Genomic DNA, 18,800 nt, shown 5'->3' on the forward strand with positions numbered 1-18,800 from the left:
TAAAACTGGAATCAAGACAAGTCCGCCTTGTAGTGTAGTGGTTGCTGTATGTTTGAGGCCCTGGACACCATTAGGTGTGGATTGAAGTTTGAAGATGATGATGCATTGGGTTGAAATCTAAGAATTCCTGGATTAAAACTTCAGTGTGTCATTAAACAGATTTTGAGAGATTTCAACCAGCTAATGTCGTTTCATGGACCCTTCTTTAGACTTTATCATATATTTTCAATATTTTTTGCTTAAAAAAGTTTATCAATTTACGAAATTAAATTTAATATGAAAATTGTATACTCTGTAGTACAATGCATTGTAACATTCATCTCTTTTCCTAGTAAAATTCATTTGCTTAACTAGTAAGGGAAATAAAAACTATTTTGCACATAAAGTGCAATCCGTGGATTGGTAAATAATAAAACCGCATCTTCTTTCCGTCGAATAGGGTAGTAACTTTTTTATTCCCCTGCATATGTTGTGGCTCTGAGTTTATGTTTTCCCGATTTTATAGGTAATTTTAAGTTTGCAGTAATAATGCACGCGCTCAGCCATTTCCAGAAGATTAAATTCAAATTTAACTTACCGGTTCGGTGGATGTATAAATAAGATTGTCCACTTTTCGTAAAGAGCTTGAAATAAATACGCTAGCAAAAACCCTTGGCCCGGAAACAACTTTACCCAAATGATTCCGCAGAAAAGAGAACGTTTCTGGCCATAAAAAAATATTTGACAACATATTAAGTAATTAAAAAAAAAATATGACTCAAATCTGAATAAAAAGTTCTTAAATTGATAAAGTGGAGATTAGTTTGCTTCGTGGCTTACTGGTCAGAACTTTTGCCAACCATACCTGAGGTCCCGGGTGGGATTTCTGGCAAGGCTGGCTTGAAATATAAAATTGGAAAGGAAAGAGTTTTCTCTTGAAAGGCTGTGCTACAGAATTCCTCATTACCTGGTGATGTAACATCGTGTTAGCTAAAGCTAAAGACAAAATATTCTGAAGTTCAGATATTTGCAAAAAAATAATAAATAAATACTCTACCCCAAATTGATTCCCATTTTCTAATATTGAGTTATTTACAACTGGTTGAAAATGGCCATCAAAATGAAATATTTTCGGAAATCATATGAACGCAATTATTTATTTAAAAAAAAAACTCTCAAAATATTTTTTTTCCATTATTGATTAGAAAATATTATTTAATTTAGTCTTTTATGGCAAAATAAACAAATAATCATTAATACGCTAGTCACAAAACTAGCGTGCGCTCCTGTTAACTGCCAATAACCGACTGATTGAAAAAAAAAATTATTTTGTTTTGTCTCTTTCACAAAAACACTGGCCACAGAACAGCGTCTCGGTCTTCCTTGTCATAATTTCTGTGCTTGTGCTCTTTCTTATACAGTAAAACAGATTTATTGTGGTATTGGCAGCACTTTAATTCATATAATTATTCTTCGCATGGTAAGATTAAATATATATATTTTTTAAATCAAGCAAATGTAACAAATTTTATTTTCCAACTCTAAGGTGAAAATGTCTATTTTGAAATTGCTAAGAATACAACTTTATCAAATAAGAGAGATATATCAAATCTTGTATTATATGTTGACTCGTGTTACAAAACAGACACACAACAGTTAAATAAGCGATGAATCACTATCAAGTATTATCAATCAATAAACATATTTACAGGAACTGTATAAAATGAAACATGAATCCCGTAGAAATGCTATTGAAATGTCAAACTTACGTACGGTTTACACTGTTTACGTATGTATGTAAGTTTTCCAACAAAAAATAGGGTAGGCCTACAAGAAACATATTGTTTCCGGGTTATGGTTTTCTTAGAAAATTTTGTAAGAACATAAATTAGAAAAGTTTTCCTAACATGTATGAAAAACTTTTTGGTTCTTGATTGAAAAAATATTAAAATACCTAAATGGTCGGTATGCTTTCTTGTTTATAAAAATTATTTGTAAAATTGTTTATAGTTATTCAGAAAACTACGCGTTTAAAATACAATAGATAGTAGATACTTAATATTGTCATTCCTTTATTTGCTCATAACATTGCAAAGGAAATTGCATTGAGCAGCAATAAGCAAGTACCACATACTACGAATACCGATAAAAATATGTGGATTAAGAAGAAATAATTGTATTTTCAAAATCCATATGGATATTGTAGAGAAATGTTTCCATACGTAACGTTAATAAAATTGTTAAAACATATCTCTCCTCAAAAACGTGACTTGTTTGATCTTGACAATTGTAACGTCAAAATTTGTGACAATTTTCTTTTAAAATTTAAAAGTTCTAAATTTAACAGACGTGTGATGTGTTAGGGGCGAAGCCATTACAACCGTTTTCGCGGTATTTTAAATAATAAATAAAAAAATATTTTTTATGCTACTAATAAGTACAAAAAAAAAATGTTTTTGCTCGACAGTGTTTCATAGACCCTTAACTATTTAAAATTGTTACAAAAAAGTGTAATTTCAAATTGCATTTAAAATAAGAGATATGATATAATAATCGAACGTATTGGTTGCCGTTACTTGTATTGTATCAACCTGAGACCTTTGCATTTTAAGCAAACGCACTGACTACTAGAAAACGCATAATAATGTGTGATTATGTTTGTTTCTCTATAATATTTTATGTGTCCAGGCAAACGAAGTATGCAGTACTGTTTGTGAAATAGACTTTTAAAAAAAAAAAATGACTCGATGGCTGATCTCAGGTATATATAATAATCCTAAAATACAAAATCGTGTGGAGATAAGTCCGCTTCGTAGTGTAGTCGTTGACGCGTCATTCTACCATGCCTGAAGTACTGGGTTTAGTTCGATTCTTGGCAGTCGAAAGTCAAAAATGACGATAACACTGATCAGCTTTGTAGTGAAGGTTGAACTGAAAAAAAAAATGTTTTGTTTTAATAAATATCATATTCATTTGTTATGCTTGTCAATTAAAATTCACGTTCCCACTATATATTTTAAATAACCCATTTGATATATTTGATGTTTTCGTGCGAGTACTATTATTTTATTTGGAAGTTCTACAAAAATATATAAAAAACATATAATTTTTGGGAAAGCATTGGTATCATTCTTTATGTATATCCTCAATTATATAATTCTACCATCTTTCATAAATTATATGAAAAGAATGCGTAGCCATAAAAAAATGGAGCAACAATAAAGAATAAGTTTAAGATAAGATGTATTGTTTTTTTAAAAAAAGAAGAGACAGCAGGAGGTTATAAAAAGTAATAAAAGAAACTAAAAGTAAATTACATACACAAAACTAAATATAAGATAGTTGATTTCAGGGACGCGACAATATTTCTTTCATAATCATTTGCTCTGTCATGATAAATGACAATAATATTTATTTTTTATATTTTGTTATAGTCAAAACATTTTTGCAAGAAGGTTAAAATGTGCCATATTGTTTGTAAACATCAGAAGGTAAAAGGTATCAGGTGATCTCAGACGCCTACGGGGAACGTACTATGATACATTTTCATAAAAAAACACTCAATCAACATTATAGTGAATTATATTATCTAAGTACATCATATCTGAAATTTGTCTCCTAGTTTCAAACTTGTTAATTTAAAATACTCCAAGCGCTCTTCATAACATTTAAATTTTCTGCCTATATTACACTTAAACGACAAAGAACGAAGGATCTTTTTCTGAACAGTTTCAATTACTTTTTTAAAAGTCACATAATGATATGACCAAACAATATATCCAAATCACAAATTGTTACGAAGAAGAGAATTTTACAAACAAATTTTTGATGCCGTATTTTAAAATGGTTTGCATATTCTATATATACATATTAAAAATAAAAAAAACCTTTATTAGCGAAAATAAACAAAACATGCAGTAAAAAATGGAACAATTAAGGTTGAACTTGCCAAAAAGAGTCTGGCTCTTGTGTTTGGCAAGTTTACAAAATATTATAAAAAAGAAACAAAACAATTGCAAATCTAAATAATCAAATAAATAAAAAAATAAACAATTGTCAAAATTGAGAAAACTTAATACTAATAACAAGTAAAAAATAAATAAAAACACAAAAATTTGTAAATTAAAAATACACAGGCACATATTATAAATACATTTTTATTTTCAAAATTTTGTATGTACTTGCCCTTTGAGTATGTATAAAAAAATAAAATAATTGAAATAAAAATATCTGCTCTATTTTTAGAAGAATAATAACATTATATTAAAATAAACACACAATAACTTTTTGTTTGTTTGTAAGGTATGAAAATAAGTCCCTTTCTATTTGTTGCCGATATACATAATAAAGTGGTTTTCGTTCTTTAAATCTTCTCCTCTGTGTAAATAAAACACTTTGAAAGGAATTCTCTAGCGACTCTTTCCACTGTTTTTCTTGCAAGACAGCTACAATTTTCTCAAGTGCACTGAGAGACATATGACTGAAAACTCCGTTTTTCACGTAGACAAAATGATAATATTTAAGGATAAAATTTTTGAAAATGTTCTGAATTACATATTTAATATGATTATTTTTGTATTTATAAAACAAAACCGTTAAACATCTAGACAAAACAAGTAATTTGAGAAAACGAGAACTTATCCATAAGTTTGCACATGTACAAACATGTAAAAATAATAACATCTTGCTGACAAAGGTAATTGACGAACATAATTGTAAAACTGAAATAAAAATAAAATATCTGACATATTTGTAATGTTCTGACCAGGGGCGAACCGTGTATAGAAGCGATTATGCGCAGCTTACCATTATATTTAACTAACCATAATAATGTTTTACTGTAACTTACATAAAAACAAATAAATAATCACCATATATTTTAAATCATTTCCACCGTTTCTATTTTTATCCTAATATAAATATTAATAAAGCGCGCCTAGCGCCTGCGGTGAGCCAAGAAACTAATCGGTTATTCCAGCTTATTTTTTAATACAAATACTCGTAAGTATGCTATATTTTGAGTTTTTTCTCCTAGATTAAACTTTCAGATTACAAAAATTATTTGAAGATTCTTGATTTGGAAAACAGTATTTTAAACATTGTTTCTTAAGGGCTATTTTTCTTTGAGATGGTACTTTTGACATTAGACCATGATTACTTTCATGCGTCATTTAGCAGGACATATACTGCTCGACGCGGTCGTTTTAAGCACTATTAATTTCTAGAACATTTCGGCCAGTTAACATTTCAATTGAATACCTAATATCGACTGAATTTGTAGTGCTATTTTTCATTTATTTTTTAATAAGTTATGTTTTAAAGTAATGGATAATATATCTATATAATATAATATATGACAAAGTTACATCTTTTGAGTTGATTTCATGGATGAGAGTTGTTGTAACACACAGAAACACAGAAAATATCAATTTATCGGATATATTATTAACATTATATTGTGTATCTTTCTATGTAGGTATAAACATATGATATTTTTTTATAGCTTACCTGTAAATAAAATTGCCATTCGCCACTGGTGCTGACTGAGGTAAAGGAGTGAAGTCCTCTAGTTGTGCGTCTTAAAGTAGGCAAACGATGCTGTTCTTCCTGAAAAGTTTATTGGTAACAGACTGCAGGAAAACTATGCTCGTCTGGGCCTCAATACAAATACCTAAAAGACCCAGATAGCATGCAACAAATCCTGTTCTGACTGATATTTTTTACTATGATAATGGACAGAAGATAAAAAAAATGAGTTTGAAATACTTGGGAGTTCACATAACTGAAGATGGTGGCACGCACAAAGAGCTCACTACCCGCCTAGGAATTGCTAAAGCAACTTTTAACACTAGGCGTGCTGTTTGAAACTTTTGTCTATACTTAGTAAAAACGAATTGTCGATTATTCAACTCTCGTATAATGAGTGCCAATCCTGGCATTTTATCAAAACTCAAAACACCAAACTTCTTTGTTTTCGGAGTAATTGTTTTTGGGGAATATTAGGTATAAATGATGTGATTCGATTTCATAATCAATGTTGAAGTCCGAGAACGGACTCGGCAATCTCATATAACGAGCGCCTTGAGGGTGCGGCGGTGGAAATGGAAAGCCTTAACTCAAATTGCATCTTCTTCACGCTTGCGGGCTTCCACCGCGCCGCAACGTCCAGAAAGCCGTCGATGACTATATTTCGTATTTATTGGACGTCTTTACAGGAGCGCCGGCTGGCGATCAGGTCTATTGGAGGCGTTTGGTGATGTCCACATGCTCAACTTTGGAGCGGATGTTAAAAAATAAGATAATTATATAAATCACTGTACCAAGGAATGTTTTTTTTTATAGTAAACCTTTATTTATCATGAGAACAATACATAAAGAAATAAAAAATAAAACACTTCAGGTTGAATTTACCAAAAAAGAGTCGGGCTTTTGTGTTTGGCAAGTATACAATATAATATCAGATAGAAACAAAAATGCATAGCAAATAAATAAACAATTAAAAATTGAATAAAATGTAACACTTAAAAAAAAAGACAAAATTAATTAATATTCGGAGGCATATATACACATATATATGTACAAAATATGTATATACACCTACTTAAAAGTTACATATGAATTATTTGATATTATGGTTTAATTATGTTTAATGAGGCATGTTTCAAAATTATATAAAATGTCTCTCTCGGCACGGGGCAGTATTATATAGACAGTTTTAAGTATGTACATACTATAATGCATGGATTAATTACATATAAGGAAACATTGCTTTTAATACCTTAAAGATATCAAAAAATTAATCTTTTTTACAACATGAAAAAAAAATCACAAATCTGCAAACCTATAATACTTTCTGATTAAGATTTTTTTTATTTTTATGCTCAAAAAAAGACAACTATGTCCCAAAAAATACCTTCTTTTTACTATAAAAATATATATGCAATAATTGTAAAAGAATAAATATTTAAAATATGTAAAAATTTTGACCATTATTTCTCACTTTCTATTGTCCAAAAAAGATTCAAATTTCACAACCCTTTTTTGTAAGGGTTTCTTAAAACATGTTTAAAACTCTTTGTTTCTTTGACAGTACAGAATTTGCTTATGATTTATTGCCGGCTAAGAATTTAAATCACGGCGTGGCGTGGGTAAGCATAACATATTTCGTTTTCTGCTTACTAAAAAGATTCTATCTATTTTAAACAGGAGGCCTCCGAAATAGAATATTTAGTTGCCGAACGAGATAAAAAATGAAATTGTAAAATCAGAGATTGAAATCGGAAAGAATATTAGTTGATTATGTACGTTAGGGTCAGTTGCAACAAGAAACTAAAATAATTGCTGTCGAAATGGGAAAATAAGTTGCTGTAACATTTTTTTTCGGTGCAACCGTTTATTAGTCTAAATTGGAAGCCTCGTCCCAAAATAAGTTTAATCAATAGACATGTTTTTACAAGTAAAAAAAAGCGGATTTATAACTACGCATAATATTGTTTTCATTATTATAATTATCAATCTCGCATTACATATAGTGTAAAAACGCACCTATTTGTTTTTATTTAAAACGTAGGAATAATTTTATTTAATTACTTTCAAAATGAGTGATCAATTTCAAATTCAACCATTCCAAAAATTTAATTTTATACAATCAAAAATGAAAATGATTGGATATAATTACAGTTATTAATTACATTTGTTGAACTATCGCGTCGCTAAGCTTTAGTATTTAATAAATAGTCCTAATAATTGTTCATTATTATTTAATATGTAGATTATTTGGTTGTGAATAAGGGATAACTCTTTTAATTGCCATATTAAACGATTTGCCAATTCCGTATTTATAAATATTTTTAGACACTAATAATTAAACATGAGTAGCGAAAATAAATTGTAATGTAAGAAATATTAGTTAAAACAAACTACCTAAAGATAAGAAGGACGGGTCGTGATCCCGTGAGTAGTGTAGTTGACTTCGGATAAAAAGGTCCAAGGTTCAAACCCCGTTCTTCCATAATTCGTTTCCCATTTTCAAACATGGTTGTTTACGACTCAAGGAAAACGGTCCTGAAATTGAAGTGTTTGAGTAAATCATAAGAAAGCAAAAATTTATTCAATTAAAAAATAAAATAAATGAGTGCTATTCCAATGTCAACAGACAAACCATTTCAAAATCATTTCTTCAAATTATCTTTTTTTAAGAAATGAGTTACCACACGATATTGTTTTCGGGAATACATAATGCTCTTTCGGTAAACATCTTCCCAAGCGAAAATAGCCGCATTGAATTTCTGAGTGGAACATTGTTGTAACATTTGGCAGCATGCGGTAGCTTGTGTTTAGGGATGAAGATTTCGAATTAAGGTTATATGTTATCTCATACAAAATGGCGGGAAGATTAAAACCCATAAGGACACTCGACCCCCGCTCTTCCTTAAGTACAGCACACATATGTGTAAATAAGAAACGATGGGGTCCGAGTACCCTAAATACATAAATGATGCATGTTTTCACATCTTTGAGTATAAACAGACACTCATTCAAAAGTTTCTCGCCATTATGAAACTCGGAGTTCCATAGCGATCTGATTTATACACAAATGGTTAGAACTTCTTTGGCACAAAGACAATACTTTTACACCAGACAAAAAATATAAAATTCCAGAACAGAGAAAATGATTGAAGGTTGTAACATTTTTATGTTTATTATTTTTCGATATAAAAATTTAACCAAGAAGTGGGAAAACACGTTTTCACAGAACACCTTAAAAACTATTACTTACTATTATTACTACTATTAAAATGTTTTAAACAACGATACTTCTTGTTAAATTAAAAAATTATATGAAAAATCAATCAAATGTATTTTATCGTGCTGGAAAATTTTGAGTAAAAAAATTCATAAAATTGAAATAAAAGCTTATGTCCTTAATTAGAATTTAAAAATACCTTGATATTTACTTTCCATATGAATTTCCAAATTACAAAAGGCAAATTTTAAAAGTAACAGGCAAATCAAGCGTGTATTGCACATTTTTGCAACATTATAATCATGTTAGCTGTAAATTGATCTAAATTCTCAACAATACTTTAAGCATCTTAAAGCAGTGTTATATTGTTTTTAGTTCAGTTGCATGGTTTTTGGTAAACGATTTGAAGTATCACAGATAATTTGTAAGTTTTAACTTATCAAACTATTTTTTAAAAGTAAAAATATTACTTTCGGATCATGATTCTGACGCTAACTTATTTTTTGCTTGACACATTTTTGCATAACACCATCCAGATAGCCAACACAATGTATTGTGGTAACGTTCGCTTTTATATTACTATTTGTAGCTGTAGATGTACTTTGAAAATTTATCCTTGGAAGATAAATTTTAAATTAGGAGGGCTCTAGTCGTACCGGAACCCATAAAAATAAAGACTTCTGAACACGATTAAAGGTATAAGCAGGAAAGAGAAAGAGAGCCCTTTTCACTCCCTTACATATTGTAGCCTCTAGTAAGTTACGCACATAAACCAAAGTTTGCATCTAACTACCTGCAGAAAATAACGAAATCTAAAAATATCTATTGTTTTTTATTTGTTGGGTGCAACAAAATATTAAGTGAAACCTTAGAGTTATAACCTTATAGAGTCGCCTATACAGAAAAAACCACTGTTTGATTATTGACCACAAAATTAGCTACATATAACAGCAATACAACGAGCCGTAGATACTTGGGTTAAGAATTGCAAGAGCTAACGGAAACCGTCCATTACACGTTTGTTGTTGAATTAAAACTAAACCAAAACCAAACCAAAAAATTGGAAGGCTTTTGTTCTGTGCAATAGAGCTTCAAGGCTTCTCTGGAGAATAATTATTCTGAGAGTGAAACACTAATCATTTTTATGCCACAAAAGAGTATACTATTAGTTAGAACACAACTAGTTTTGGATTTTGAGAATTGCCAATCCTCGGGTGGAAATGTAAACTTAATTTAAATAATTCGAGATTCAAATCCATTTATTTTACAAAAATAAAATTACCAATAATAAAATATGTCAAGGCGTTATATTGGGAGAAAATATCAAACCAGGAACTCTTGAGCAATGGTTTGACATAATTAAAGTATAATACTCTCCAATAGCAAGAGTATTTGCCTCTTTAACATAGTTCCACTGATGTGAAAGATGTCGATTTCCAAAGTGCTAATCAGCTGCCTGACTGCTCTTCTAATTAGCATAACCAGAGGCAGATTGATTCTGGAAGCTGGGAGGTAAAACAGTATGTGCTGACGCTGTCGTAGATAACCATCAGGAACATAAAGGTTGATAATCTCTAAAATGGCTGAGTTCTCGACAGAACCTCTTATTAGTCTGAAAAAATGGGTCAGTGTGTAACCGTCCCTTCTTAGTTGCAAACAATTACAATTATAGTACTTATGTATTGGGTTGAATGGAGGGGGTAAGGCAGTGTGACTTGAAAGTGTGAAAAAAAATGCAACAGAGAGGAAATACACTTTTGAGAATGGAGTTTAGAAGTCTACGCATTTACAAGGCTTATGACCTGACATCGGCTAGCTTGAGTGGTTTCTTTACACACTGTGTAGCATTTAAAATTCATGAAATTATCCATCTATCGACTTTTGTGAAGTAAAAGAGTTGAAACCTTTAATGATGTACATAAGATTATTTCACCTACTAGGCAACGCCTGAAAACACTTTTTCAATTAAAAACTACTTATACTAGTTGATCAACAACGTTTCGAGTATATCTAAATGTTTGTAGACATGCTCGATTTCCACCCTTTGTGGCCACATAAATTAGCCAATGTCAGGCCATAAGCCTTGTAAATGCCTATTCTACCATGTTCCCTCTTTTGTGTCTGATGTAACAAAATTAGATCTTAATAACTCTCTAGGGAGGAATTCCAGCATGTGTTTTTTTAATAATATATTAAAAATGTTATCCTACAATGTAAATGCTGAAACAATAAATAGCATAAATGAGGGTATGAGAAGCGAACTTAAAAATCTTCATTGAGATATTTGCGAAAAAAATTGAAAAAAGAATTGTGAGATTTCTAATTATGCTTCACCAACTCAATGAAGAATGCTTAGTTTGCGGTGTCAAATAGTATAATTGGAATATGTTTTTGCAAGATTTAGAGACGGTTTTGAATAACGCTCTTATTTGAGTAGGTAGGTTTGCGTATATGTATTAGGGTGTCCCAGACTATAAGGGCAATTTTTTTTACAGATTAAGACACGCATACCCTCTTATTTTGTTTCATTTGACCTTAACAACTAAAATAATAAATATTATTGAAATTGGATAGCGATAACCCGTGCCGACTTGATGTCAAACTTTGAATATAAAATTTTCTACGGAAACCATAGGGATTCCCCTTAATTAAATTGACTTTGCGAATATTAAAAAATAAAACCGCCAGCACTTGTCCATTAGAGGGAAGTTTAGAACCTGTAATTTAAATACTAAATAAATAAATAAATAAATTTGATGTTTTATATCCCCAACCAAGAATATTTCCTTTTTAGAACTGCGTAACTCCACAGACATGTTGACACAACGAAAGCAATGCGTTCACTAATAAAAACAAACACGATATAACAAGCACATTAACTATATTAAATAATTTTTACCTGTACATTTTTTATTGGGGGCAAAAGAGTTGACATTTCGATTCTGGAAAAAAAAGTAAAAGCATTTCTGGAAATTGTTGTAAATAAAAATAGTTCTTAATGCTTCCGGCCTTTAATGTTCGATAAGATGAAATAAAGGTAATCCCTCACATGATACGGTGCTGAATAATTAAGACGGATCGTTTCTTGGAATTATGTGATCACTTTGAGAATTTTATACTACGGGGATCGGGTGGAATGGGTTTCCGAAGAAAATTTCCTGTATTTTAATGGCAAAGTGAATAACTTCATTTCATAGAATAATACGTTATTCAGGAACTCTTTAGTAAATAAATAGCCAAAAATTAATTCTTAGAAAGATTCTTCAATGTCCCCCAATTTTCTTATCTGAGACATGGTTTCAATTTGTGAAGGTACTAAATACTAGGCATTTTTTTAAAATAGTCATCGACACATTTCTGGTCATGCAGTTATAAGAAGAGATCCCAGCAGAATGCTTGTACGAGACTTTCGCACAGATAAATGTCTTTTTTGTGGCCCCAAGAGTGTTCAATGTCCTGGATTAACAAAAAAAGAAAACTTTACTGTGATAAATTAATGATACGTAAATGCAAACAAACACGATATAACAAGCACATAAACACTTAGTTCGCGCGCGCCGTACTATGTAAGTTCTGACAAGTTCCGATGCAAGTCGGCACGGGTTGCCGTGATTCAATTTACGTGAAATTTTATTTATAAGTGTTTTGACATCATTCAAACAAAATTAGAGAGTATGCATTGAAAAAATAAAATTTTAATCTTTCTGGGACACCCTAACAGGTTTTTTTTATTTTGGCATCAAAAACTAATTTTCCGTTTTTAGTGGAGATTTCTAAGTTTGCTTTGAATACCCTCAAATATTTGCCATATCTCTAATGCAGTTAGTAAAGGGATAATATGTCTATTTATTACACGTAAATGAAGGAAATAGACTCACCTGTTTGAATAGTATACTCTTGTTTCACAAATATACTTTGTTAGAGTCTTCGTTATCCAACAAAAATAATTTCAATATTGTAGGAAAATTGAATTCGGAATTTTATAAATTATTGTTGCGCGGCACGTACTGCCAGGTAGCTCAGGTTCCTACTCCTTAAAGCAAAGCCGACAACCAAAATAAATAAATGCTACTTCGTATTCATGAGTGTGTTTAAACATCAATATTTCTTTAATTCTTTGAATTTTTAATGAACATCTTATGGTTCGTTCTGGGTGTCATGTGAGGTTTTGCCGCGACCAATATTTGTGTACTTTCGAAGACCTCGTGTCCAAAAACTATAAATATTACACAATATCTAAAACAATGAATAGACGGCCTATTTTGTCGAGTACCGGAAAAAAATGTCGAAAGCAGAAGGGGGGTTGCGAGGTGACGTCACAGCGCTGCGCGTGGGGGTCTTAATTCGGGCTTGTGTGGGCACGGCGCGTGTTCGAAGTATTCGTCATAGGTAACCCATTTGTACTTTTGATTTCAGTAAACAAATGTTATGTGTTGCGTAATTTTCTTACCTTTATTTTAACTTTCCCTCTGACTAAAAAAACTTCCAATAACGTGTATTTTTTATTTAAACTTCACAATCATAAAATATTTATTACAGTAAAAAAACTTTTAAGAGTTATTAAAAATCACGGCAATAGCTTAAAATTATATTTTAAGATTACAATTTGATAAATACGTAATTAAGAATTTTAAGATGATTTCTGTGATTAAATATATTAACTATTAAAATATCTTGATGGGTTGACTTAAAGCAAACACCTTGACTTTCGTAACAAGGGTAATTTATTCAATCTATTACAAACTTCGGAAACATCCTTATTAAATCAGTCCGCTAATTTTGAACCAATATTTATTCAAATTTACAGCCGAGCTGCTTTTAACTTTTAAAGTTGATTATTTTTTAGCCGCAGCTTGTCACAAAGTTTTTGTACATATTGGAAGTTATTTATATTAAATATCCACCGTTTCATGAACAAAGTTAAAAGTTGTGTTTTAAAGATTAAAATATTGTCTCTTTTAAAAATACTATTTATTCGTGACACTAAATTTTAATTTTGAAAACACATATTGTCATCATAAAATTTAATTGAATTTAATTAACAAAGCTTGAAGAAGCATTAAAGATCAACTATTTTTTTTAGTGCGTTTTGACAAATACTGCATTTCGAATATCGTCACCCTAAACTGTAAACCTCGTATCTCCATGAACAGAAACTTTTCAGGAGAGACATAAAATGTATTTTTTTCATTAATTAGATGAATACAGATACTTCAGAAATACATTTTGTTGTTCACTGGTTTACGTATGATAATTTATTGTTTTTATTAAAATGTTTTAATCGATATTATTATTAGTATTTTCTTTACGAAATAAGACGTTCTCTCATTATATTTGTGAAAAACTTTTACTGGATGTTTGGACTATTTTTATAAAACACCTGTTGTTTTTCCTAAATAAAAAAATAATAAATTTCATAATCTTTCTAGAACCAATAAACGGAGATTTACACCTAAGGAAATAAAACACAACTTAGACAAGTTAATTTTTTTTTACTTTATTTTATTAAATAACAAAAAATCCGAAAAATTAATAATAACAAGGAAACAATGAGTATACAATACTAAAGTAGAAAATGGACAGATTTTAATACAAAATGGCCGGAAACAAAGAAGTTACAAGTATTGCATTTTGATTTATGAACGTGATGGAATTTGGAGATTTACATTTTGCTGTTTTATCGTCTTAAACTATTTAACGCATTTTCGAGGTTTTCACTGAAGATGAAAAATAGTTTAAAGTTGTAAATGGTATTCAAAACTCATATTCGGTATAATCAGGAGTTATGAGTTTTACAGTCTAGGGTGACAATATTATAGATCTTGTGAATCAAACTCGGTATTAGAACCAAATGATGTTTTTCTGAGTGATCATTTTTCATTTATGCCGACATTAACCCGGATAATGGACGCTGAAAAGGAACTTGAAACTTCTACAAAAAGGACAAAAAATGTACCGTATAATTACCCAGAAAAACGTCATTTAGTATGTTAAAGACTGTAAAAATCGAAGAATTTTGGCATAGTTATTACTACGATAACACTATGTTTCAATCAAGTTGTAGTCCTGTAGCTAGTGTCTTGGACTCACAGATCAAAGGTCCGTGGTTCGAACCCCACTTTACTCCAACTTGATTCCCATTTTCTAATAGTGAGTCGTTTACAACTCGTTAAAAATAGCCCACAAAATGAAATAGTTCGGTAAATCATAAGAAAGCAAAAATTTATTTAAAAAAAAATTACGGTTAGATGTTGGATCATATTTACCTTTACATATAATAATTATAAAGTTCGTTTCAATTAACAACCCTGAAAAACTTGTGTCTACAATTAGGGATGTTTCCAAAATTTAGAGAATAATTTTTGCTGCAGATCATTACGAAGACTAATGCCAAAAAGGAATCTGATCCCATGGTTTACAGATTAATAACACTCCTAGCTCTTGGTAAAGTTCTCGAAAATTTTATTAAAAATAGGTTGAAAGGCTGGCTCTTTACCCCCTTTCCGAGGCCTTATGGCTTTGCCAGGGCCCGGTCCACGAAAGATTCAATACTGTGTGCCAGCGAGTCGAGGAATGATATCTGACACGGAATTACAATTTAAGTAAACTTGCTTACCTTGGAAATAGCACAAAAGTATGTACTCAAGGCTCTGCTCGGATCAGATCCCTATCAAAGCATTCACAACGGAGGTGTTTGAACGAGTAGGTGTTCTGGACGTCAGGCAACTGTACGCTAGGGCACTTCTTATTCACAACCATGAAAATGGTGGCAGTAAATATAATGCAATCTATGAAACGAGATAAAAAAAGATACAACTATTTGTGCCACCTAAAACGACAGCATCGTTTGGTCAAAGGAGTCACATGTACCTTGCTCCCAAAATTTGCAATTTGCTCTTGATTTAAAATTGACAACAAATAAACAGAAATTTAATTTATTTGTTAAAAAATGACTTCGGGATTTGGGTACCGAAAACTACCCCGAGATGGTCACCCCACCAAAACAGTAGTCTTTTTGAACTCGGAATTATTGTTGCGTGTCGGTTATTTATGTTTTGTGTTTATATCAATACAGCGTTATTTTTTATATTATGTTATATTTGAACGTAGTTATACAGAAAGCAGCCAGCCATAGAAAAGTGAAACTGAGATAATAGTCATTTTGTGAGAAAGAGTGAATTTTGAAATCTACACATTAAGTAGAATGTTTTGGTCTTTAACAAACGATAAACAATGAAAACATAAGTTTTTTATAGATTACAATCAACAATCTTTAATTTATTTGACCAGTTTTTATGATTTTTAAAGTACCATAAGATTTTTCTAGTGCTGTAAATGTTTTCTGCAAATTGAGAAATGCCGTTTTCGTGATCGACACCTTTTTCTTAAGATCATTAATATAGTTTTTTGTATGAAAACGGTCTGGCTGTTTTAAGCAGAACATAGAATTGACCTTACTGCACCCGATAACATCAATATATCATTTTTCCAAAATTGTGGACTGGCTGCTTTCTACATAACTACGTTCATTTATCATGTAATTGAATATAAAATTAAAATAATGCAAATGAATGCCTTGACACGGGTCATGCCCAGTGAGGTGTATATATAGAAAAGTAAAAACACATTTTTTTTATGTCAAATAAATAAATAAATTACGTTCTCCAAAACGAAAACCATTTTCTGAAGAGGTGTACAAGTGTGGATTTTGACAAAGGAAAATGACCATTGCAGGAGACTACTACGAGACATTATAAAGCTTTACATACACTCGTGGTACTATTAAGCGTGTTGTCCAGAAGTTTATTGAAACTTATGTTTATTTAATATTTTTTATTTGTAGTATTCTTTAATAATGTATACCACTGTATTTAATTTATCTGTGGCTTCCACATTCTATTATGTTGTATCCCAACTTAACACAGGGCTCTTGGTATCATAGAGTTAGATATACGTAATTATTTTTTTCGTCGGCCTCGTGGTGTAATAGTCAGCGCGTTTGCCTACCACGCGAGAGGTCGAGAAGAAATATTTATTTAAATGGTGTTTTTCCACCAGAATATTTCATAGTCCCTGGACTGGTAGCTGAAGCGTAAGACAGATCATTTTACCTTCACATAAAAAAATGATCAAGGCACGCTGCGATTGGTGTACCACTGCAGTGCCCTATGCACTATTAGGTGCGGAAAGGGAATGATGATGATGATTTATTTTTGTTATATGTAATTTAAAAATAATAAATATCCCAATAGAGAAAAGCATCAGTTTGTCAGGAATAATATAAATATGAGTAAACTCGCCTTTCATCCTTTCAATATCTGCTGTGATCACATCGTTACGAGTGTGATCTCATTGCCCAGGGTTCAGGACGTGTACACTAACTAACGAGTTGGACTAGTCAGTAGTGTTGCTGGTGGAATGCAACGGGGCGTTCGCAGCATTTTAAAGAATCGGACCCTCCAGCAAGATGTGACTCACTGCGACCCAACTGACAGTTTAAACCCCATTTCATTGAGTTAAACTATTGACTTAATGTAATTTTTATACAAATTTTGTTGTTTCTATTTTTCAATTCAATTTTTAGTGAGGGCGAACTTTTAATAGAAAAAAAATCACCCCAACAAAATAAATAGATCAGTACCTAATTTGCTATTACAAAAATAATCACTCGTAATCTGTTGAAGTTACCCCAAAAATATTGAAGCATTTTATTTTCACTTTCAATGTTTTTTACGGTAAAAGTTTAAAATAGTCTAAATTCCTTAACAATTTTGGAGCACAGTGAAGAGGTCTGAAAAAGTTTTAAAGTTGTTTTTTCTTCCCTTAGTGTTTAATCGACTTCAATTTGCTAGTCATTTTGTCGTTGATGTTTTGAACACTTCATTGTTTTTATACACTCTCCGTAAAAGTTTTTTGACAAAAGTTTTCAGTAATTTTATGTAAACCAACAAACAATAAAAAAGGTTTTTTAACATCAGCGGGTATTAGAAGAACATAAAATAATTAAAAATAAATCATTTCGACCGATTAAGGTATTCATTTGAAAGAAATGCTATAGATAAAAATACAATTGACTAACCAGGTAACCGTTTGTAATACCTTATAATTGTTTGTATGATTTTACAATTTGATGTATAGGGTACTGCATTGACACTTCAATTTCAGCGTATCCAGATCACTTTTGTGACATAAAGAGTAAGATGATCATTATTATAATTTAGGTTCCGATCTAGGAACAACTAAACATTGCAGTATAGAACCATCTTTATTTATTTATTTCGATGGCTTACGCCTTTAACAAAGTATAATGTAATAATAAAAAACAATTAAAATGAAAAAGATACAAAACACCTGTACACAAGTAAAAAAATAATCGATATATAATACTAATTCTTTTCAATTGATTCACTAATAAAATTGTTGTATTGCTCTGTAAAAACAAAAAAATATTTCATAAAAAACGAAAATATGAAATTGATTATTCATAGATGGCGCTTTTTAAATTTTTCAATGACATATGCCATTTTTACGTGTCTTTTCACTACAAATTTTACGAAACTTGGTTTGCGGAAACTTTACACTATATTGATTGTAACGAAAAACCATAAAAATACGATTCAGATCTTTTTTACAAAATGGTGTACAAAATAAAAAAAAATCCTCCTCTTATTTTTTGTTTAAAATCAATAAAGTGTAAAGTTTCCGAAAACCACATTTTGTAAAATTTCCACTGAAAATAATTGTAAAAACGGCATTTTTCAATAACAAAGGATAAAAGCGCCACATATAAATAATTAGTTTGAAATTTTTGTTTAGAATCACCTTAATGACCATTTTTTTTATCAACACTCTTAGCTGTAAAAACAAAGAAACGACATTTAAATTTATCAAGTCAATCTCTTTCTAATTTTCTTTTGTGATTTATTCAAACAATCTATATTCATTATTTACTTCGGCCATGTAAAAATCTGACATAATGTCGCAATCTTGGTTATATACCGTCTAACTGTGAAGCACTGCTTTATAGTCAACGCGAAACGCTCTAATTAAAGAGAATACATTTCCTGTAGAGATA

General features: G+C 30.7%; 1 protein-coding gene and 1 long non-coding RNA gene across 4 annotated transcripts in view; one reads left to right on the forward strand and one right to left on the reverse strand.

Moving 5' to 3' along the window:
* Positions 1 to 18,800, forward strand: part of LOC148284150 (dipeptidase 1-like) — a 275,985-nt gene that overhangs the window by 203,787 nt on the left and 53,398 nt on the right. The window lies entirely within an intron of this gene.
* LOC148284151 (uncharacterized) lies at positions 2,246 to 12,655 on the reverse strand. 2 transcript variants are annotated; one of them, XR_015825397.1, is made up of 3 exons: positions 12,604 to 12,655; positions 7,903 to 8,043; positions 2,246 to 2,910 (listed from the first exon to the last, which is right to left on the reverse strand). It is a non-coding gene; the product is annotated as an uncharacterized LOC148284151 (long non-coding RNA). The 2 variants fall into 2 exon arrangements; XR_015825396.1 differs by lacking the exons at positions 2,246 to 2,910; positions 7,903 to 8,043 and adding exons at positions 11,627 to 11,667; positions 11,775 to 12,181.

This window comes from Micrasema longulum, unplaced genomic scaffold, assembly GCF_059751315.1.
Source record: "Micrasema longulum isolate JH-2025_06_02 unplaced genomic scaffold, ASM5975131v1 h1tg000147l, whole genome shotgun sequence".
NCBI classification, from domain to species: Eukaryota; Metazoa; Arthropoda; class Insecta; order Trichoptera; family Brachycentridae; genus Micrasema; species Micrasema longulum.